This window comes from Bos taurus, chromosome 5 (genome assembly GCF_002263795.3).
Source record: "Bos taurus isolate L1 Dominette 01449 registration number 42190680 breed Hereford chromosome 5, ARS-UCD2.0, whole genome shotgun sequence".
NCBI classification, from domain to species: Eukaryota; Metazoa; Chordata; class Mammalia; order Artiodactyla; family Bovidae; genus Bos; species Bos taurus.
In genome coordinates, this window is record NC_037332.1 from 92,047,099 (window position 1) to 92,070,745 (window position 23,647).

At 39.1% G+C, this 23,647-nt stretch overlaps 1 protein-coding gene and 1 pseudogene across 1 annotated transcript in view; one reads left to right on the forward strand and one right to left on the reverse strand.

Moving 5' to 3' along the window:
* PIK3C2G (phosphatidylinositol-4-phosphate 3-kinase catalytic subunit type 2 gamma) overlaps nucleotides 1-21,497 on the reverse strand; it is a 669,869-nt gene extending 648,372 nt beyond the window's left edge. The window contains exon 1 of the mRNA XM_059886331.1: nucleotides 21,058-21,497. The gene's annotated coding sequence lies outside the window, so the exon portion shown is untranslated. The remainder of the gene's footprint in view (nucleotides 1-21,057) is intronic.
* On the forward strand, nucleotides 14,664-14,781 carry LOC112446893 (uncharacterized; annotated as a pseudogene).
* Nucleotides 21,498-23,647: the final 2,150 nt, after the last annotated feature.

Sequence of the window (23,647 nt, forward strand, 5' to 3'; positions counted from 1 at the left end):
GAGTTCTCACAGAAGATGAGTACATGTCCTTCTACTCCACCATCTTGTTCTATCAGTCTGGAAAAACAGACTGGTTCCAAATTGGGAAAGGAGTATGTCAAGGCTGTATATTGTCACTCTGCTTATTTAACTTATATATGGAGTACATCATACGAAATGCCGGGCTGGATGGAGCACAAGCTGGAATCAAGATTTCCAGGAGAAATATCAATAACCTCAGATATTCAGATGACACCACCCTTATGGCAGAAAGCAAAGAAGAACTAAAGACCCTCTTGATGAAACTGAAAGAGGAGAGTGAAAAACTTGGCTTAAAACTCAACATTTAGAAAACTAAGATCATGGCATCTGGTCCTATCACTTCAAGGCATATAGATGGGGAAACAATGGAAACAGTGAGAGACTTTATTTTGGGGGGCTCCAAAATCACTGCAGATGGTGATTGCAGCCATGAAATTAAAAGATAACCTGCTCCTTGGAAGAAAAGCTATTACCAACCTAGACAGCATATTGAAAAGAAGATTCATTACTTTGCCAGCAAAGGTCCATCTAGTCAAAGCTATGGTTTCCCCAATATGTATCAATGTGAGAGTTGGACTATAAAGAAAGCTGAGCACCCAAGAATTGATGGTTTTGAACTGTGGTATTGAAGAAGACTCTTGAGAGTCCCTTGTACTGCAACAAGATCAAACCAGTCAATCCTAAAGGAAATCAGTCCTGAATATTCAATTGAAGGACTGATGTTGAAACTGAAACTCCAATCATTTGGCAACCTGATGTAAAGAACTGACTCACTGGAAAAGACCTGATGCTAGGAAAGGTTGAAGGCAGAAGGAAAAAAGGAGGACAGAGGATGAAATGGTTGGATGGCATCACCAACTCGATGGACATGAGTTTGAGCAAGCTCTGGGAGTTGGCAAAGGACAGGGAAGCCTAGCGTGATGTAGTCCATGGGGTCACAAAGAGTCGGACATGACTGAACGACTGTACTGAACTGAAATGGTCTGATATCCAACTTCTGCTCTAGTCTCAACTTTTCTGATACAAATCTCAAGATTTGCATTCAAGTTCTAGTTCTGCCTCTATTATTCCACATCTCAAAGTGTTTACATGGTGGCCTATCTGCCCGGACTACCCACCATCACTCATCCTTCACCTGGTTAATACCTAATTGTTCTTTAATACTCAATTTAGGGGTCACTTCCTCTAGGAAGCTTTCTATAACACTCTGGCAATGCAGGAGATGGGGGTTGATAACTGGGTCACAAAGATCCCCTGGAAGAGGAAATGAAAACCCACTCCAGGATTCTTGCTTGGAGAATTCCATGGACAGAGGGCTACAGTCCATGGGGTCACAAAAAGTCAGACACAACTTAGAGAGTGAACAACAGCAACAATGTATATATATACACACACACAGACACATATATCTGCCAGAGTGCTTATTACATTGCTATCTAATTAATGTTTTCTGCTAAACTGTAAGAAAACTTAAGAAAAAATACTTAATTTCTCATTTCTGCAAACTTAAAATAAAAATTAGTAGTAATAGTAGTTGTATTTATGGATATATATAATAATTATATACATATAAAAATATCTTACTTGAAGTTATGAAATCAATAGTCTTTTGGAGTGAAAGATAATAAAGCAGTATGTATTGATAGCATATTCTAAAGAAATTAGGGAAGGTTTATGAAAATAGGAAGAATTTAGACCTTACCGTGAGGTTGAACAGGAGTTTGGTAAGTGGAGTAAGTAGAGGAAGGCATCAACCTATGTATCCTTCATTCAAAGGATGAAGAGGAACTTCATTTGACCAAACTATCAGAGATCAGTTGGGTCATCAATGAGCTCACACTCTGCAGATTTTACTCTATGTCAGGTTTCTGAAAAGTACTGAATAATAATGCCTTCTCCTCCCTCAAGAGCAATTTGCTTACAAAAAAAAAAAAAAAAAACTTGTCAAAAAGTCCAATGAGAAGATTACTGATTCACAAAAAAATTGTTGACACTTGCGAATTTCAGATGCACTACATTTCCCGTCTTAAAATATAGGGAAAAGAAAGGAGGTGGCAGGAATGGATACAATTTTTTCCCATATGTCTTTTTGGATCCATCATAAGCATGTGTGCACAAAGAAATAGATACACATTTGGATTCTTAGATACTAAAATCAAGCCTGACTTGTCAGAATACCAGATGGCAGTTTGGTCTGTAGATGATTATTCACACATCTAAGATAACTTAAAATTTCATTATATATATAGAATATTGAGCATATTATGTCTGAAGATATCTAATGTAAGGAATGTGTTTTTGTTTTTCCTCTGTGTTGTGAATTTTTTGGATCAGTACAAATTATACACCACTGATACTTCAAAACAAAGATCCTAATTGTTATTTCTCTTATATACTAGAAACCTGGATAATTTGTATACTATAGAGAGCAAGAACTTTTATCAGTTTGGTAGAAGTTTGCAGAAAGACACAATAGGAAAGACACAGACTGAATTGAAAATGTTTTGAAAGAAAGAAATTCACCACCATTTATGAAACCTTTGGAATTTTTGACAAGCACGACTCTTAAAATAGAAAAGTAGGAAAAAAATATAGACACAAAAATATCTCACTGAACTTTTGATGTGGCACAGACATGACATTTAAAAAATATTTTTTAAAGTTTGAAGAAATATTATTGATGCATAAATATTTTGGTAAATGGGCATTTTTGAGTTGAGCCTGTGTGGAGATAATATGTATTTATTTTTAGTCATTATTATTTTTACTATTATGGGCTTGCCTTGTGGCTCAGTGGTGAAGAATGCACCTGCAGTGCGGGATACCTGAGTTTCATCTAGGATTGAAAAGATACCTGGAAAAGGGAAAGGCTACCCACTCCAGTATTCTGGCCTGGAGAATTCCATGGGGTTGCAAAGAATCGGACACAACTGAGCAACTTTCACTCACTCACTCATAGCAAGAAGCAATACTTTGTGAACAGTTCAGTTCAGTTCAGTTGCTCAGCCGTGTCCGACTCTTTGTGACTCCATGGACTGCAGCACGCCTTGCCTCACTGTCCATCACCAACTCTCAGAGTTTACTCAAACTCATTTATTGAGTCAGTGATGCCATCCAATCATCTCATTCTCTGTCATCCCCTTCTCCTCCCACCTTCAATCTTTCCCAGCATCAGGGTCTTTCCAAATCAGTCAGTTCTTCACATCAGGTGGCCAAAGTATTGGAGTTTCAGCTTCAGCATCAGTCCTTCCAAAGAATATTCAGGACTGATTTCCTTTAGGATGGACTGGTTGGATCTCCTTACTGTCCAAGGGACTCTCTCAAGAGTCTTCTCCAATACCACAGTTCAAAAGCATCAGTTCTTTGGTGCTCAGCTTTCTTTATAGTCCAACTCTTACATCCATACATGACTACTGGAAAAACCATAGCTTTGACTAGATGGACCTTTGTTTGCAAAGTAATGACTCTGCTTTTTAATAAGCTGTCTAGGTAGGTCATAACTTTTCTTCCAAGGAGAAAGTGTCTTTCAATTTCATGGCTGAAGTCACCATCTGCAGTGATTTTGGAGCCCCCAAAATAAAGTCTGTCACTGTTTCCCCATCTATTTGCCATGAAGTGATGGGACCTGATGCCATGATCTTAGTTTTCTAAGTGTTGAGTTTTTAGCCAACTTTTTCACTCTATCCTTTCACTTTCATCAAGCGGCTCTTTATTTCTTCACTTTCTGCCATAAGGGTAGTGTCATCTGCATATTGGAGGTTATTGATGTTTCCCCCAGAAATCTTGATTCCAGCTTGTGCTTCATCCAGTCCAGCATTTCTCATGATGTACTCTGCATATAAGTTAAATAAGCAGGGTGACAATATACAGCCTTGATGAACTCCTTTCCCTATTTGGAACCAGTCTGTTGTTCCATGTCCACTTCTAACTGTTACTTCTTGACTTGCATACAGATTTCTCAGGATGCAGGTCAGATGGTCTGGTATTCCATCTCTTGAAGAATTTTCCACAGTTTGTTGTGGTCCACAAAGTCACAGGCTTTGACATATTCAGTAAAGCAGAAGTAGATATTTTTCTGGAACTCGCTTGCTTTTTTGATGGTCCAACAGATGTTGGCAATTTGATCTCTGGTTCCTCTTCCTTTTCTGATACTAGCCTGAACATCTGGAAGTTCGTGGTTCACATACTGTTGAAGCCTGGATTGGAGAATTTTGAGCATTACTTCACTAGCGTGTGAAATGAGTTCAATTGTGCGGTACTTTGAACATTCTTTAACATTGCCTTTCTTTGGGATTGGAATGAAAACTGACCTTTTCCAGTTTTGTGGCCACTGCTGAGTTTTCCAAATTTGCTGGCATATTGAGTGCAGCACTTTGACAGCATCAGCTTTTAGGATTTGAAATAGCTCAACTGGAATTCCACCAGCTCCACTAGCTTTGTTCATAGAGATGCTTCCTAAAGGCCAACTTGACTTCGCATTCCAGGATGTTTGGCTCTAGACTGGTAACAATTCAGGTATGACCATTCAGGTATGACCATTCAGGTATGCCATAGTTCTTCAGGCACTCTGTCTATCAGATCTAATCCCTTGAATCTATTTGTCACTTCCACTATATAGTCGTATTTAGTTCATACCTGAATGGTCTAGTGGTTTTCCCTACTTTCTTCAATTTAAGTCTGAATTTGGCGGTAAGGAGTTAATGATCTGAGCCAAAGTCAGCTCCCAGTCTTGTTTTTGCTGACAGTGTAGAGCTTCTCCATCTTTGGCTGCAAAGAATATAATCAATCTGATTTCAGTATTGACCATCTGGTGATGTCCATGTGTAGTCTTCTCTTGTGTTGTTGGAAGAGGGTGTTTACTATGACCAGTGTGGTCTCTTGGCAAAACTCTATTAGCCTTTGCCCTTTTCGTTCTGTACTCCAAGGCCAAATTTGCCTGTTACTCCAGGTATTTCTTGACTTCCTGCTTTTGCATTCCAGTCCCCTATAATCTTTTTGGGGTGTTAGTTCTAGAAGGTCTAGTAGGTTTTCACAGAACCATTCAACTTCAGCTCCTTCAGCATTATTGGTCAGGGCATAGACCTGGATTACCGTGATATTGAATGGTTTTCTTGGAAATGAACAGAGATCATTCTGTCATTTTTGAGACTGCATTCAGGTTGTTTTTGAGATTGTAATGACTTAATCCAAGTCATTTATAAGGTTGCAATGTCGACTTGTGAACAGTAGATGATCATATAATCTTTTAAATTTGTATCTAGTCAATTACCTTATTAATTACATGAAAATAAGCTATTTGCTTGTTTTAAATTTTATGCCATCTCTCCAGTTGTTTTCTGGGAGAACTGACTGCTGGTTAAGGATGGGGTTAGGAAGAAGTGGGAAGGGAGAATTATAGTGGGGAACTTTGAGGATGGTTTCATTATCTTGAGAGTGGTAATGGTTTCAAGGTGTATACATGTGCCAAAATGTATCAAAACATGCACCTTAATTAAATATGTGTAGTTTTATGTTGCTTGCAGAAGAATATGGGTCAAATGAATTGAAGGAAAACAGCAGCTTGTCAGAGACTGGGTAATCCACGGAACTATAGGGAAAATAACTTTCCTCTCTTTTTTTGTCCTTTCACATTTGACTATGATTAAGATGAGGGTGCGTGCTTCCTCAGTCCATTTGACTTTTGGGACCTCATAGGCTGTAGCCCACTAGGCTCTTTTGTCCATGGAATTTTCTAGACAAGAATAATAGAGTAAACTGGCATTTCCTAATCCTAGCGATTGAACGCATGTCTCTTGAGTCTCCTGCATTGGCAGGCAGATTCTTTAACACTGCACCACTTAGGAAGCCTAGATGAGGATATTGGTATACTACAGAGAGGACAACAAATTGAAGGATATGGAAGAACTCATACTGCAAATCCAAAGGCACCTGCAGACCTCCTCCATTTGCAAATGTGAAAGCTTGGTTCATAGTGAAGAAACTTCACATGACTTGCCTTACTTTCTAAAATCACTTGCCTTCAAAACTGTTTACAAGGAAAGAAAGTCCAGGACTTTGTACTAGTTGCCTGGAATCAATTTTATTTCTTATAAACAATCATTGGATAAACAAATACATATTACAGATGCAAATTTACCATTCCTTAGGCAATCTGCACAAAGTCAATTCTTTTGTCTGATTTACCACAATAAAAGAATAAATTCTCTTTTGCTTTCACAGTAGAATTCTGCTTGTGTAGAGGTCACTTAATTTTAGCTTTTATAATCTGATCTGACAGGATGGGTTGTTAAAACAGAGCAGTGAAAATATGTTATCCAAAATAGTTTTTAGGCCTACAGAGTGCTATAGTCCATGGTAATGAATTCAAATGCTATAAACACATAAATATGTTTTTCTTGATATACAGTTTTAGAATTTTCTCAAAGCACAGTTGTATACCTTCTATACAATTTGATTGGAATATAAGGTAAAACAATCTCTTCCAAACTTCCTTAATTACAAACTCCGGACAATCTCCTTTTCAGTAAAATCTGCTTTCCGGATTTTGTTTATTTAATCAGTGATGTTGAATATCCAAATACTTAGTTTTTACCTACATGGTCTTTGTTCACTATAGTCTCAATTTTTTTTTCTCTGGATATTTTGGGTAACTCATATGCAGAGCCCAAGAATAGTTAAAGTGTAAGACCAAGATTCATAAATCTAACTTCTATCCTTTCCTTGTCACAACTGATGATAACCTTGAAGAAATCACTTAATCTCTTTGCGCATCCATCACTTCACTATAACTCTTGGATAATGATACTTATCTCACGGATAAGAAGGAGATGTTAATGTTTGTAAAGCCCTGGAGATCTTTAGATAAAGTACACTAGCACAGAATACTAACATAAATAAGTCACTATTGTTATATTCCTTCCTCTAACCATTTCAAGTTCTATCTATATATGTACATATAGGTCTATGAAATTTATAAATGTATACATAAATGGATCATTACAAGTACTTCATCCATGCTACTTTATTTAAATTAGTCACTGGAAAATGTAATATACTAGATGCAGAAGGATTTTGGTGTAATATATATCAATTGCTCCATTGAAATTAATAAACTTCCTTTTTACCTGCCATTCTGTATGGATGAGATTCTCAGACACAATAAATACACTTTTATAGAATATGCCTTTGTACCTGCCTTACATAGATTGGGAGAATCAAAACTCTGAATTGCTTTTTATTTCTTAGTTTCTAGTATCTACAAATGAACAAAATACTAACTACTAAAATATATGAACAGCTAGAATATTTGTACTATACGTTTTACATTTTCTCAAATTATCCGTTAATTTTACTCAAGTGATTTTATCCAGTCCAAAAAGGAAGTGGGCAGATTGTTAGAAAAAGAGCTTCATGAGAGTCAGTGATAAAATGGACAAGGGTCCATGCTCAGGGATCCTATGATTTTGTAAAATACACTGTTGTTCAGTCACAAGTTGTGTCCAACTCTACGCAGCCCCATGGACTTCAGCACACCAGACTTTCCTTTCTCAGAGTTTGCTCAAGTTCATGAACATTATGTCAGTGACTCTATCTAACCATCGCATCCTCTGTCATCTCCTTCTCCTTTTGCCTTCAATCTTTCCCAGCATCAGGGTCTTTCACAACCAGTCAGTTCTTTACATCAGGTGGCCAAAGTACTGGAGCTTCAACTTAAGCATCAACCCTTCCAATGAATATTCAGGGTTAATTTCCTTTAGGATTGACTGGTTTGAGCTCCTTGCTGTCCAAGGGACTCTCAAGAGTCTTCTCCAGCACCACAATTCAAAAGCATCAATTCTTCAGTGCTCAACCTTTTTTATGGTCCATAAAATGGGAAAATACATAATTACCTCTAAAACAGAACCTGAGAAAATGCAATGGTCCCCTACAAACTAAATATGAGAAAGCATAGAAGTGATTCATTCTGGCTGGGGAATCTGAGAAAGCTTTATGACAGAGAAGTGAATTTAACGTGAGTATAGAAGGATCAGAGTAGGCGATGGCACCCCACTCCAGTACTCTTGCCTGGAAAATCCCGTGGACGGAGGAGCCTGGTAGGCTGTGGTCCATGGGGTCGCGAAGAGTCAGACACGACTGAGCGACTTCACTTTCACTCTTCACTTTCATGCACTGGAGAAGGAAATGGGAACCCACTCCAGTGTTCTTGCCTGGAGAATCCCAGGGACGAGGGAGCCTCCTGGCCTGCCATCTAAGGGGTCGCACAGAGTCGGACATGACTGAAGCGACTTAGCAGCAGTAGTAGCAGCAGCATAGAAGGATAGGTGCTTAGGATAGCATTAGGAGGTGAAAAGGTAGGAGTTTCAAAGAGGCAATTCTCTGTGGATATAACATTTTGAAAAACAGCATCAGAGTTAAGTAAGCCAGAAAGAGCAAAACAAGCATCATATATTAATGCATATATATGGAATCTAGAAAGACGGTACTGATGAACCTGTCTGCAAGACAGGAACAGAGATGCAGATATAGAGAAGAGACTTGTGGGGAAAGGAAAGGGAGGGGCAAATTGAAAGAGTAACACTGAAACATATACATTACCATATGTACAAATAGATAGCCAGTGGGAATTTGCTGTATGAAGCAGGGAGTTCAAATCCAGTGCTCTGTGATGACCTAGAGGGGTGGGATGGAGTAGGAGGTGGAAGGGGGTTTTCAAGAAGGAAGGGCCATATACATACCTATGGCTGATTCTTATTGATGTATGACAGAAAGTAACACAATATTGTAAAGCAATTATCCTCAATTAAAAATAAATTAAAAAAATAATGTAGTGTCAGTGGGGGTGTCTGAGTTCAAGAATAGCAGAAGCAATGTAGCAACACATAATTGTCAGGCCCCAAATGAATGAAATTATTGTAAAGAGCAACAAGACTAGAATGGCCAGCATGGGATACTGACACATTGAAATACACAATAAGGGGGAATAAACCATTAAGTTATTAGATCTAAGAAAAATGGCAGCCAATGAGGTCATTATTTGATAAAAAATCAGAAACAACAAACAGTGGGAGAGCAGAAGGTGATGTCAGTCTATGATTTTCACAGTGAAAAATCATAATCCAGTTTCCATACTTGTGATAGGTCTTCCAAGGGCAGATAAGGGTAAGTCAGTAACTTAAGCAATAGCCGGAAACTAAAACACCCTGATGGTCCCTCATCACAGGAGAACCGGGTCAGGTGATAAAGGCATTCCTGGCCTCCATTTGCCTCACAATGGATCCAGTGGGTAAGAGCACCAACGAGTGGTTATTTTTCCACTCATGGGTACCTAGTGAGGATAAAAAGAGTTGGCAGCTGATGAAACTTTCACACTGGCTTCCTGTGGAATAAGAACTAAGACTTTGCTCCTGCTGCTAAGTCGCTTCAGTTGTGTCCAACTCTGTGAGACCCCATAGACGGCCTCCTACCAGGCTCCCTCATCCCTGGGATTCTCCAGGCAAGAACACTGGAGTGAGTTCCCATTTCCTTCTCCAATGCATGAAAGTGAAAAGTGAAAGTGAAGTCGCTTAGTCCTGTCCAACTCTTCGTAACCCCATGGACTGGAGCCTACCAGGCTCCTCCCTCCATGGGATTTTCCAGGCAAGAGTACTGGAGTGGGGTGCCATTGCCTTCTCCAAAGAACTAAGACTTTACTGTAGAGAAACTGAAGAGCATGGCTTGGACACTGTACACATATCCTTGGCTCAGTTAGAAAATAAGAAGCAATACAATTATTTTAAGTTAAATGGCAGCAATTAGTGCTATTTTCAAACACTTAAAGGAATTAGGTATGATAATCTTATCGTGTGGTGGTCAGTTGCTCAGTCATGTCCAATTCTTTGTAATTCCATAGACTTTTCCCAAGAAGAATACTGGAGTGGGTTGCCATTTCCTCCTCCAGGGAATCTTCCCAACCCAGGGTTCAAGCCTGTGTCTCCTGCATTGGCAAGCAGATTTTTTACCACTGTTCAATTCAGTCCAGTTGCTCAGTTGTGTCCCACTCTTTGCAACCCCATGGACTACAGCATGCCAGGCTTCCCTGGCTATCACCAACTCCCAGAGTTTACTCAAGCTTATGTCCATTGAGTGGGTAATGACATCTAACCATCTCATCCTCTGGAGTCCCCTTCTCCTCCCACCATTAATCATTCCCAGCATTAGTGTCTTTTCCAATGAGTCAGTTCTTCATATCATGTGGACAATTGAAGTTTCAGCTTCAGCATCAGTCCTTCCAATGAATATTCAGGACTGATTTCTTTTAGGATGGACTGATTGGATTTCCTTGCAGTCCAAGGGATTCTCAAGAGTCTTCTCCAACACCACAGTTCAAAAGCATGAATTCTTCAGCGCTCAGCTTTCTTTATAGTCCAACTCTCACATCCATACATGACTACTGGAAAAACCGTAGCCTTGACTAGATGGACCATTGTTGGCAAAGTAATGTCTCTGCTTTTTAATATGCCTTAGGTAGGTCATAAATTTTCTTCCAAGGAGCAAGCACCTTTTAATTTAATGGCTGCAGTCACCATCTGCAGTGAGTTTGGAGCCCCCCAAAATAAAGTCTGTCACTGTTTACATTGTTTCCCCATCTATTTGCTAGGAAGTGATGGGACCAGATGCCATGATCTTAATTTTCTGAGAGTTGAGTTTTAAGCCAACCTTTTGACTCTCTTCTTTTGCTTTCATCAAGCGGCTCTTTAGTTCTTCTTCACTTTCTGCCATAAGGGTGGTGTCATCTGCATATTGGAGGTTGTTGATATGTCTCTCGGCAATCTTGATTCCAGCTTGTGCTTAATCCAGTCCAGCATTTCTCATGATGTACTCTGCAAATATGTTAAATAAGCAGGGTCACAATATACAGCCTTGAAGTACTCATTTCCCAATTTGAAACCAGTTTGTTCCATGTCCAGTTCTAGCTGTTGCTTCTTGACCTGCATACAGATTTCTCAGGAGACAGGTCAGGTAGTCTGGTATTCTGGTCTCATGAAGAATTTTCCACAGTTTGTTGTGATCCACACATTCAGAGGCTTTGGCATAGTCAATAAAGCAGAAGTAGATGTTTTTCTGGAACTCTCTTGCTTTTTTGATGATGCAATGATTGTTGGCAATCACTGAGCCATCTTGAAATCCATACTACATATGGATTTACCATACGGTCTTACCGTGTCATATTCCATTCATCAAAATATCCTCTGGATTATCAAGTGGCAGAAGATGCCTTTAAGATAACCAAGTGATAGTCCCCATCACAGATAACATATTGAATATGGGTTTGGTTCAAGAACAAATCAACAAATTCTCTGGCACTTACGCTGCTATTGTTGAGTGTGTTCTTTTAATCCTTAAGGAGAAAGAGGAACAGAACAATTGGTGTTCCTTTGGAAAGGATGGCAATACATCTTCATTGTTTTATGCAACAGCTTGAATTATTTTCTTGTTCTTTGTCACAATGCAGTCCATCACCCTCATCCCCTCCACCAAAACCAAAACCAAAACATAATCATCTGGATATTCTATGAAATCTCAAACTGTTCTTTCATATTGATGACATTATTTTAATTTACTTGGGAAATAGGAAATGGAAAGAACTATGGCAAAGTAAGAGACATGAGCATGAGAGGATATAAAATAAACCTTATGGAGATACAGGGGACTATTTGATACTAGTGAATATTTTAGAGATACAATGATCTAATATATCCCATCCAAGATAAAGAACAAGTCATTACTCTTTGTAACCCCTACCTCTAAGAAAGATTCACAGTGCTTTGTGGGGCTTTAGGATACTGGGGACATTAATAACATACTTAGTGACTCAAAAGACCACTGGTGTAGAATAGGCTGACCGTGGTGGCTCAGACAGTAAGGAAACTGACTGCAAAGCGGGAGACCCAGGTTGAATCCCTGGATTGGGAAGATCCCCTGGTGAAGGAGATGGCAACCCACTCCAGTATTCTTGCTTGGAGAATTCTGGGGACAGAGAAGCCTGGTGGGCTATAGTTCATGGGGTTGCAAAGAGTCAGACACGACTGAGCAACTAACACTTTCATAGAATAGGCTACAGAGAAAGAGAAAACTGCACAGATTCAGGCTTTGGAACAAATGACGTGATAAAATAAAAATTTGTTGTTGTTTGGTTGCTCAGTCATGTCCGACTCTTTTGTGACCCCATGGACTCTAGCCCGCCAGGCTCCTCTGTCCATAGGATTTGCCAGGCAAGAATACAGGATTGAGGGTGCCATTTTCTTCTCCAGGAAATCTTCTAAACCCAGATAGCGATCTCATGTCTCCTGCATTGGCAGTTGGGTTCTTTACCACAAAGCCACCAGGGAAGCCCTATGAATCTTCAATGCCAGGAAACATTTTTTTTCCCCCCAAGATATAAGCAGATGATTTTATCCCAGTTTGGAATATTATACCGAATAACCTGAAATAGGCATTTTTTTTTCACTTGATACTGAAATCACCTATGCCTTCATTCTCTTTGCAAAAGATAATGTTTCTAACATTAAAAACAGAGATGTCAATAATAAAAATTTTTCCAGATTCCATAATATTTTTATGTATTGCATAATTGAATTTTTTGAAAATTGGACTAGGATAATTAGATTCAGAGTAAACAAAACAAAAGAATATGTGGCTGAAGTCAATATACTTTCTACATAAGCATGAAAAAATTAAAAGAAATATAAATAAAATTAAACTCTCATTGGAATCCTATATTTGAATATTAAATATTACTTTTGCTGCAAAACATTAAAATTAAGTGTTTAAATTTGTGTAAAAGAATGGATAACACAAAACACAAAGATAATGAAACTTTGGAAATTAGCAGTAATATTTATTTTATATAATACAGTGGAAAATGCTTAATCTATACATATAACCTGATCTGCCTCTTGAGAAATTTGTATGCAAGTCAGGAAGCAACAGTTAGAACTGGACATGGAACAAAAGGCTGGTTCCAAATAGGAAAAGGAGTACGTCAAGGCTATATATTGTCACCATGCTTATTTAACTTCTATGCAGAGTACATCATGAGAAACACTGGACTGGAAGAAACACAAGCTGGAATCAAGATTGCCGGGAGAAATATCAATAACCTCAGATATGCAGATGACACCACCCTTATGGCAGAAAGTGAAGAGGAACTAAAAAGCCTCTTGATGAAAATGAAAGAGGAGAGTGACAAAGTTGGCTTAAAGCTCAGCATTCAGAAAACAAAGATCATGGCATCCGGTCCCACCACTTCATGGGAAATATATGGGGAAACAGTGTCAGACTTTATTATTTTGGGATCCAAAATCACTGCAGATGGTGATTGCAGCCATGAAATTAAAAGATGCTTACTACTTGGAAGGAAAGTTATGACTAACCTAGATAGCATATTCAAAAGCAGAGACATTACTTGGCCAACAAAGGTTCATCTAGTTAAGGCTATGGTTTTTCCAGTGGTCATGTATGTATGTGAGAGTTGGACTGTAAAGAAGGCTGAGTGCAGAAGAATTGATGCCTTTGAACTGTGGTGTTTGAGAAGACTTTTGAGAGTCCCTTGGACTGCAAGGAGATCCAACCAGTCCATTCTGAAGGAGATCAGCTCTGGGTGTTCTTTGGAAGGAATGATATTAAAGCTGAAACTCCAGTACTTTGGCCACCTCATGCAAAGGGTTGACTCATTGGAAAAGACTTTGATGCTGCGAGGGATTGGGGACAGGAGGAGAAGGGGACGACAGAGGATGAGATGGCTGGATGGCACCACTGACTCGATGGACGTGAGTCTGGGTGAACTCCGGGAGTTGGTGATGGACAGGGAGGCCTGGCGTGCTGTGATTCATGGGGTTGCAAAGAGTCGGACACGACTGACTGACTGGACTGAACTGAACTGATACATATAACAAGATATTCCATCTTTGAGTAGTATAAAATGACATTTTTATAGTAATGGATGTTGAATCTGAAGGAAAAGTTGACAGTATGTGTGAATTAAGAACAATATATTTTAGACTATTTTCCCTAGAGAAAAGATTTTTAAGAAAATTTTTTTCTCTAGTTGTATGCTAACCCTCTTAAAATCATAGGAGATACAATTAGTTTCTGAAATGTCCTTTATAACTGTCAAAAAAGATAAGATTACAGATTTGTTCGCTCTTCAAAGTGTGATGTCATAAAGTCCCATTTGCTTCTGCAAGAATCATTATTTGTCATTTTTGACAGTGTTTCAACATGATCAGGAAGAGAATCATGGAAATAGTTAAAGGGATAGTCAAGAAATATCCCTGAATTTTCATAGGAAATCTACCAGATTCCAAAATCCAGGCTAAAAATATGTTTTTAGTTAATGCAATTAGAGTTTATTTTTACCATAAAAACTTTTAAAGTATGATTAGAAATACTAACATTTTGTATTAAGAATATTGAATGTGAAATCAGTATGACTGCTCTGTAACTATTTGTGCTATCTTGGACAGGTGATTTAAACTTCTTATACTTCTATTGGGCTTCCCTCCTGGCTCAGCTGGTAAAGAATTCACCTGCAATGTGGAAGACCTGTGTTTGATCCCTGGATTGGGAAGATCCCCTGGAGAAGGGAACAGATAGCCACTCTAGTCTATGGCCATACTACCCTGAATGCAGTGGATCTTGTCTGATCTTGGAAGCTAAGCAGGGTTGGGCCTGCTTAGTACTTGATGGGAGACCACCTGGCAATACAAGGTGCTGTAGGCTTTTTGCCTCCCCTCTCCTTTGGGCTTTCCTCTTAGCTCAGTCAGTAAAGAACCTGCCTGCAGTGCAGGAGACCAGGGTTTGATCCCTGAGTCTGGAAGATCCCCCTGGAGAAGGAAATGGCAACTCACTCCAATATCTTTGCCTGGAAAATCCCATGGGCAGAGGAGCCTGCTGGGCTGCAGTCCATAGAGTCACAAAGAGTCCGGCACGACTGAGCGACTAACAATACTTTTACTTTCATACTTCAATTTCCTCTTCACTAGAATGAGAATAGAAATATAATAATATTAGTTAACATTTAGTGAAATCTTGCTTTGTGTCATCTTGCTTGAAAAAAATGTATGTAGATATATAGTTCTTGGAGAAGGAAATGGCAACCCACTCCGTGTTCTTGCCTGGAGAATCCCAGAAACGGGGGAGCTTGGTGAGTTGCTGTCTATGGGGTCGCAGAGTTGGAAACGACTGAAGCGACTTAGCAGCAGCAGCATATAGTTCTTACAACTGTAGGAAGAAATTACAATTTTTCCTTCATCTGAAAATCCTCATTCAGCAAACGAGGAAACTGAGAGGGAGTGACTTTGTAACTTTCCATGGATATACATTTAGTAAGTGTAGTAGCTGGGATTCATAATCTGAAGGTCTAACTCCATAGTCTGCTTTTCTAATGATGAAGAAAAAGCTAAACTTTTTTTTATGAAAGTTACAAAAGTAGGGGAATTGTCCAACCGTATCATAACTTACCAAAGTTTGCTTAATACTTTGGTTCTCCTCTAATATTTCCTTTCTCAGCAAATAATATTGTCATATCCCCAGTTGTGTAATCCAAAATTCTGGAAATCATTTTTATCACCCCTTCTCTCTCTTTCTTCATAACTACTCCATCAACATATCATATTAACTTTAACTGATTTAGAATCATCTTCTGTGCTTCTATATGGACACTTTTCTTTTTTTTAATTTAATTTTATTTTTGTATTAGTTTTGCCATATATGGACACTTTTCTAAATAAAATTATCATCATCTCCCACCTATACTACAGCAATGTACTTTTTTTTTTTTAACTTTTAAAAATTTAAAAACTTTTTAATTGGAGGATAATGCTTCACGGTGTTGCATTGGTTTCTTCTGTACAACAACGTGAATCAGCTATAAGCATATATATATATATATATATATATATATATATATATAGTTGCAGAAACCAGTAATTGAGCAACCAAGCACCACACTCAGAGAGTCGGAGAACTCAGGTTTATTATGCCAGTGGGCCCAGAGGAGTTAACACTCCAAGCTCTGAGCCTCGAGCAAAGGGTGGAGTTTTAATAGACAGACTATAGTGGGCAAGACTAGCTGCTAATAGGCTGGTTTAAACTAAGGGGTTTTTGCGCACGGAACAGCAGTCAAGATGAGAAGGGGAATGCCTGACCTTTACATGGACAGGCCTGATTAAGCAGGTTTGCAGGGGCTGGGCAGTTGCAAAGAGCAGGGCAAGGGTGAGTGAGATAAGCTCCAGTTCCTAGTACTGTAAGTCCGCGCTTTCTGAGACTACGTGACCTACATGATCCAGACCTTGCAAGGAGCAAGCTGAGTCATGGAGGCAGAAGGAGCAGGAGGTTATGTAAAATTTTAACTTTTCCTCTTCATTCGCCCCTCTTGATGCTTCTATTATTCATTGTAGAAAGCATCATCTCATGTTTTTGTAGGACATTCAGAGGTCCCCATCATTTAGGGGGCTATATTGAGCTATTACCATTTGTAACTTTATGGATTCAATCTGAGAGGTTATAAACTGGGTAATTGCATTGAGAATACAAGGGCCCAACAAGAGCACTGCAAAGAGCATGAGGAGAGGCCCTGTTAAATCGAGAAGCCAAGATGCCCAGCTCCAGATATTGTTCCAGTTACCCCAGGAATTAGCTCGTTTCTCTCTCCTTTTTATGATTGGTTCCCTTAGCTGTTGGGCCATGTCCCTGACTATTTCTGATTGGTTTACATACAAGCAGCACTCTTCATTTAAGAAGGGGCGTAGTCCTCTCTTTTCAGCTGTCAGTAGATCTAGACATCTCCTATTCTATAAAACCACCTCAGCCAGGGAGTCTTGTTGGTCCTGTAATGGAAAGCACAGCAATAATTTCGATTAAGGATAGAGACCAGGGTTGACAATGAAAATCCATTGATACTTTGATAGCTGGATCCTCCAGCTTCTGCCATGCTTTGACCAGCCATCTGCTGGAATGTGGCCGGAGCAAGGCTGAAGAACCCTCAAGCTTCTGCTGTGCACTGACTAGTCAGCCTCCGAATGACTAGAGAAGGGCTCAGCGTCCTTCATGGGTGAGGGCCATTGTCTTTGGAACCTGACCTTGAGGAGGTCTTTGGGGTCCCGAACTGCTTTCCAGGTGTCCTCATCACAGGAAGCTGCTGCCTTCTTGACTCTGGTGTGGTGGATCCAAGGGATGACACCTGTAACTTTAACAGCAGTAGAGGTTGCCAGGACGACAGTGTGAGGGACTGTTTAAACTGGCTGAAGTGGTTCCTTTCCCAATCTTTAACCCATGCTACATCTCCTGGCTGATAGGGATGAATCCAATTGCCCAAAGGAATGGGCGTCCTTTCTAAGGTTTATCTGGCAATATGACAGAAGACTTCTTCCAGGGCTTGGAGGTGTTGGGACATCTCCAGGTCAGCTAGTTATTGTTGGTCTACCTTGAGCTTTTCTATCACTGGGGGTGGTTTCCTGTATAAGATTTCAAAGGGAGAATAGCCTGAGGACCTCAGGGTGCATTTTCCGAGAGAGATGAGAGTCCACAGAATGATAAGGCAGCTTGTCCCAGCATTGTCTTGGTGTTGGCTGGGGAATATTCTTGTCATACTACTACTTGGAGAAACAAACTTAACAAGAAAGTTAAAGATATATGGCCCAAAGAGTAATAGAAGTAGGAAAGCTGCTGAGGTGCTAGCCAGGAGAACCAGGTCCAGACATTGGTCCATGACATTAGTGTTTCTCTAGGTATGAGAAGATGCAAGAATTTGGACTCAAAAATCTTTACCTGAAAACATCTGACTATCTGAAAGTCTGCTTTTCTGGGTTTTTCCCTGAGCACGGAGTGCCTTATTTTTTGTCTCCACCCTGAACTCCTTTCAAGGGGATGTTGAAGGTCAGCATCTTGTAGTGGTCATGATTTTATCTTTGTAGAGGCAGCTGGCAAGGGTCAACTTCCAGTCAGCAGGGCCCCTGCATAGCCACACTTTGACCATGTTTTGGGGGCATTTCATGGTCATTGTGTCCCACGATGCTGGGAAGGCTCATTCCCAGGTCTAACAAAGAGTCCACTGACAGGCCATTCAATGTGTTGTCACTAGAACACACCTTGTAAGTAGCAGAAGTCTCTGGACCATACCTGTCTTACTAGCCTCTTGGACCAGGAAAATATTTCCTCTTGTTGCTTCTTCCCATATCTAGAGTTACATTATTATAATTATTGATCTCATATGGAACTGTATATCAGCATTTTATCACAGGCTCAGTCACACATTTGGTAACATAAGAAATAATCTTTTGAAACAAGCTACATAGAAAATGTGGAGAAAGAAATGGCAACCTACTCCAGTACTCTTGCCTGGAAAATTCCATGGATGGAGGAGCCTGGTAGGCTACAGTCCATGGGATTGCAAAGAGTTGGACATAACTGAGTGACTTTACTTTCTTTCTTTCTATGGTTTCTTTTGGAGAAGGAAATGGCAACCCACTTTAGTGTTCTTGCCTGGAGAATCCCATGGACAGAGGGGCCTGGTGGGCTGCGGTCTATGGGGTTCCAAAGAGTTGGACACGACTAAGCAACTAACACACACATAGAAAATGATATAGCTAGCAGTTATCAGTAAGGTCACAAGCAAGAATTTAAATACAGAACTTTCACTGGGTATAGCCCAGTATACCCCAGGTCATCTGAATCAGTTAAATGGTTATAGCCAAGTATTCATCTCCTGGTTGTACATCATGGAGCATTCGACCTTTATCCAAAGATTGGTTACTGAGATAAGCTTTAGAAACAATCTTAGAGTGTCCTTTTTAATAACTTAATTAAACCTTTTAGCAATATAGTATAACAAGGAACTATTTCATAAGTGAGTCTTAGTAAGCACAGACCTTAATTAACAAAACTAGAACGTAATATTCAGTGAAACATTATTTTTTTCCTTTTTGGAGAACTCACTGTAAGGGCATTAACACTGTAGCCAGGGAAGGCTTTAACCCATCAAATAAAAATGAAGTCTGTCAGGGAGCTGGGAAAAGCCAAGCAGCTGTCTTGGATTTCCCATACCCCTGGCTCTCTGATTTTTAGCTATTGTTTATCCATTTTTAATTTCTTGATTTAGGAGCAGAGTATTGCCATGTTTTAAGGATATCAAGATAGCAAAAGTCTAACCATGAAGGGTTATTTTTTTGTATAAGCAGAAGGAGCTTTGTCTACTTATACCATAATCTTAAATAATGTTTACTTACCTTACCAAAGTAACAAAAAGTTTTTAAAAACAAATATAAATCACTTAAAGGCAAAGAAATTCATAATCTGTTATTAAAAGCTGCATTCTAAGAAAACTTTGTTCTCTAGACAGAGAGAACTAAATTCCAGTCTGGTACCAGCTTACTGTTAATAACAAAATTTGTTTATCTGCTTAATCTTGGAAAGTCTTTTCCATAAATTTTGAAGAACTAGCAGTATTCTAAAGGTGTGAGAGTAAAACCATAGAAGTTTAAAATCTGATTCTATTGCAATTCACAAAGAAACCTGGTCGTTGTTGTGATATGTAATTCTTTAATATGATAACTAGAATTGTAATTGACCATATTTTATCAGGGCATATCATATCTATATGAATTTCACACAATTTTAGGATACCTTTATTAGTAACACCAACCATACAGTATAACCTGAAAAGATTTGTCACCCCTTCAACAGTACTTTCCATGTCATTTAACAAATCCAATGAACCCAGGTAGCTTAATAGCTCTTTGGGATGTCTCAGGGGCCCTCTGAAGCATCCCAAAGTTAGCTAGAAGTCAAGTTACTTAGGAATATTTGTCAACAAATATCATAAGGGTTTATAACACTCAGTCAGGTAGGATCATATAAGTCACTATGAAATAATAGTTATTCACTTAGCCAAACTTGACAAAAGATTTCAAGGTAAATATAGAACAGATTAAGAGATAAGGAAACTTTAATCTACTATTAAAAGCTGTTCAACATCTAAAGAAAGTATGTCCTCTTATCAGAGAGAAAGGCCAAATTTTGCACTAGCTTACTTTAAACTCATTTAGGTAAACTTAATAATATTTATTTTAAACTTAGTCCTAACCATGCACAAAACTTTTTTTTAGGATCTCTTTCCACAAACCTTGTAATCACTTTTTGTAACAGCTACCTGTAAGTCAGACCTACTTTTTTTTCCCTTTTATAAAATGTAATTTTCTTTTTTATATCTTCTTTATTAAAAACCTACATCCTACTTCCTTACTAGATTACCAAACAAACATTAATACTAGATACTTAATATTGAATTTTCCCAGTTTATGTGAATCTGAACTTTATTTAGGTTAATTTTTCTTGTATTTTGAATTGTTTGATTTGTAAGTGCTTACTTTTCTTTAGGCCAATTAAATTAGAACTCATTTACAACTTCAACAGTATTATCAGAGGGGGAAAAAAAAAAAGACATACACTGAGACATGCATAAATCCAGACAGACAGACTGACAGAGATCTTATAGTTTTCTGTTTGCGATTTAAAATATCTCTTTGACCACTACCCCCCCTTTTTTTTCTTTGCTTGAAGTTCTAATTTGCCCAAGGCTGAGGTCTCAGGCAAAGTTGGCTGTGTATTTCAAGGACATGGAAAAGGTTAACTTCAACATTTTTCCTTGACAGGCCTTTTAACAAGCTAGTTGTTTTTAATTGCATATGCAAAAAGAATTGGTTTTGCAGTTTCTAAAAAGAAAAAAAACTTTCTCTCACTCCGTTCAATCAGCAATCATGCACTCACAATCATTCAGAGGCTATCACAATGCCTCCCTTCTCCAGAGTCCTCAGTTCTCTCTATCTGATGCTCCTTCCTGGGAGCTCCAAGGAAGTTATCAGTCACAATGCCTCCCTTCTCCTGAGTCCCCAGTTCTCTCTATCTGGTGCCCCTTCCTGGGAGCTCCAAGGAGGTGATCAGTCTCCTCTTCTACCCGTTGGGGTAGGACCTGACTGGAGACTGGCCCTGGGACCTTACCTGATCCTGTGGCCACTCCTGGTGGGTTGGTCCATTCCTCCAAAGAGTCTAGTCAGGATTCGGCCATCCAGAAAGTTGGAACACCAGTGTGAAAGAGAACCCGGAATACCATCAGGTGGCACGCCTCCTCATTCATCTCAGGATTCCTTTGCTTCAGCCTGGCCAAGCCACCTTTCTGGCGGCTCAAGGGGCTGGTGTGGTTGGAATCTTGCTGGAGCCTCCAGAAATGTTGCAGAAACCAGTAATCGAGAATCCAAGCACCACACTCAGAGAGTTGGAAAACAGGTTTATTACACCAGCCGTCCCAGAGGAGTTAACCCTCCAAGCTCTGAGCCCCTAACAAAGGTGTTACAGAGTTTTTATAGACAGACTATAGTGGGCAACACTCTCTGCTTATAGGCTGGTTTAAACTAAGGGTTTTTTTGTGCACGGGAACAGCAGTCAAGATGGGAAGGGGAATTCCTGACCTTTACATGGACAGGCATGATTAAGCAGGTTTGCAGGGGCTGGGCAGTTACAAAGGTAACTGTTACAAGGGTGAGTGAGATAAGCTCCACTTCCTAGTACTGTAGGTCCACACTTTCTGAGATTATGTGACCTACATGATCCAGACTTTGCAAGGTGCAAGCTGAGTTATGGAGGCAGAAGGAGCAGGAGGTTATGTAAAAATTTAACGTTTCCTCTTCAATATTACTGACTCCCTTGTGACTTAGATGGTAAATAATCTACCTGCAATGCAGGAGACACAGGTTTGAGCCCTGGGTCAGGAACAACACCTGGAGGAGGAAATGGCAACCCACTTCAGTATTCTTGCCTGGGAAATTCTATGGATAGAGGAGCCTGGCAGGCTTACAATCTGTGAGTATGCAGAGTTGGACAAGACTGAGCTACTATCCCCCCTACACACATACACCTATATTCCATCCTTCTTGAGCTTCCCTCACACCCTTCCCTCCATCTTACCCTCTAGGTCATCACAGAGCACTGAGCTGAGATTACAGTGTTGTACAGCAAGTTTCCACTAGCTATCTATTTTACACATGGTAGTATATATATACATATATATATATATATGTGTGTGTGTGTGTGTGTGTATAATCAATGCCACTTTCAATCTGTCCCGCCCTCTCCTTTCCCTACTGTATCCACGTCCATCCTCTACATCTGGGCCTCTATTCCTGCCCTGCAAATTCATCCTGTGTGTACTATCTTTTGCCTCTTCTAACCCCTACTTTCGTTAGTTTCCAAAGTCAGAGTGATCTTTTAGAAATGCAAATATCGTCATGGCAGATGTTACCTGACAGTAGGGTTCTGGTCCTTTACCATTAATTAGGAGAGAGAATACATGTATATTATGGAACACTGTGAATACAAATGTTGATGTTACTAGAGAAAAGGAGAAATTCTGAAGTTGGGAGAAAGACTATTGACATTTAAACTAAGTTTAACTTCCTAATTTGCCACCAACTAGCTATGTGACCTTGGACAAATCACTAAATACCTCCAGTTTGCTTATCTCTAAAATGTGGGCTTAAATTAGATAATTTTTAAAGCACAGTATTACCCTGAAATCCTCTGATTATATTATGAAACAGAATAACACAACTCTGCTCCTATAACAAAGCAAAGGTTTGTAACTGTGTTTTGCACAAGTGAACTAATTACTTAATTTATGAAATAAGCAAACCTCACATTCTTACAGGAATAAGCATATTGTCTACATGGGAATTTTGTTATATGTTGAAAAGCAAAATTAATAGACTAAAAACCAGAATCAGAGGACCATCTTTTCAACTTGAATAAGACCAGCATTCAAAAAGTAACTTAATATTAAAGAAATAATTTCTTGAGAGTTCACCACTCTCGTTTTTTCCAATTTTTGTTCCTTATTGACATTAACTAGGGTAAATACTATTTTTTTTCTCTTTCTGTCCTTCAAATAATTGATGGTGACAACAACAAATGTGGGTATTTTTCTATCTGATTTAGAAGATGGTAGCCTCTTGGATATTTGCTCCTGACCCTATCTCCAATAAAATTAAGTTGATGTCATTGACAAGTAGTAGAAGTTGAGAGATGTGTTTACCGAAATGGTGAGGAATTACTGTGGCTGGCTCCTGGGGATGTAAGTAGAAATGATGGGACAAAACTGAGCCACTGAAATCACAGCTTGGTCATCAGGAAAATTTCCCTACCAGTGCTTTGACCTCTTGGGGGAAATTCCGAAAGATCTACTTGTTTTCGGTACCTTGAACACTTATAAGATACCTGGCAACTGAAGTTGGGGTGGAGAAAACAGAGTTCTGAAATTCCTCCTCATATTTGCTGCTTCTCAGTTGAAAGAGAGTTATAATTCTGAAACTAATTTCTACAAAAAACAAAACAAACAAACAAAATACACACACACACACAGAAAAACCTGGCTTTGGCTTTGATGCTTTTAGGCTTTTAAATAGTCTGTCAAAATTTTTTGCTTACTTATGTCTTTATGTAACTTTCCTTGACTTCCTTTTATTCACTTATTTACTTATTCAATTCTTCAACAATAGGAAGAAAATATTTTCACTAGATACATTTCTTTTTTTTTTCA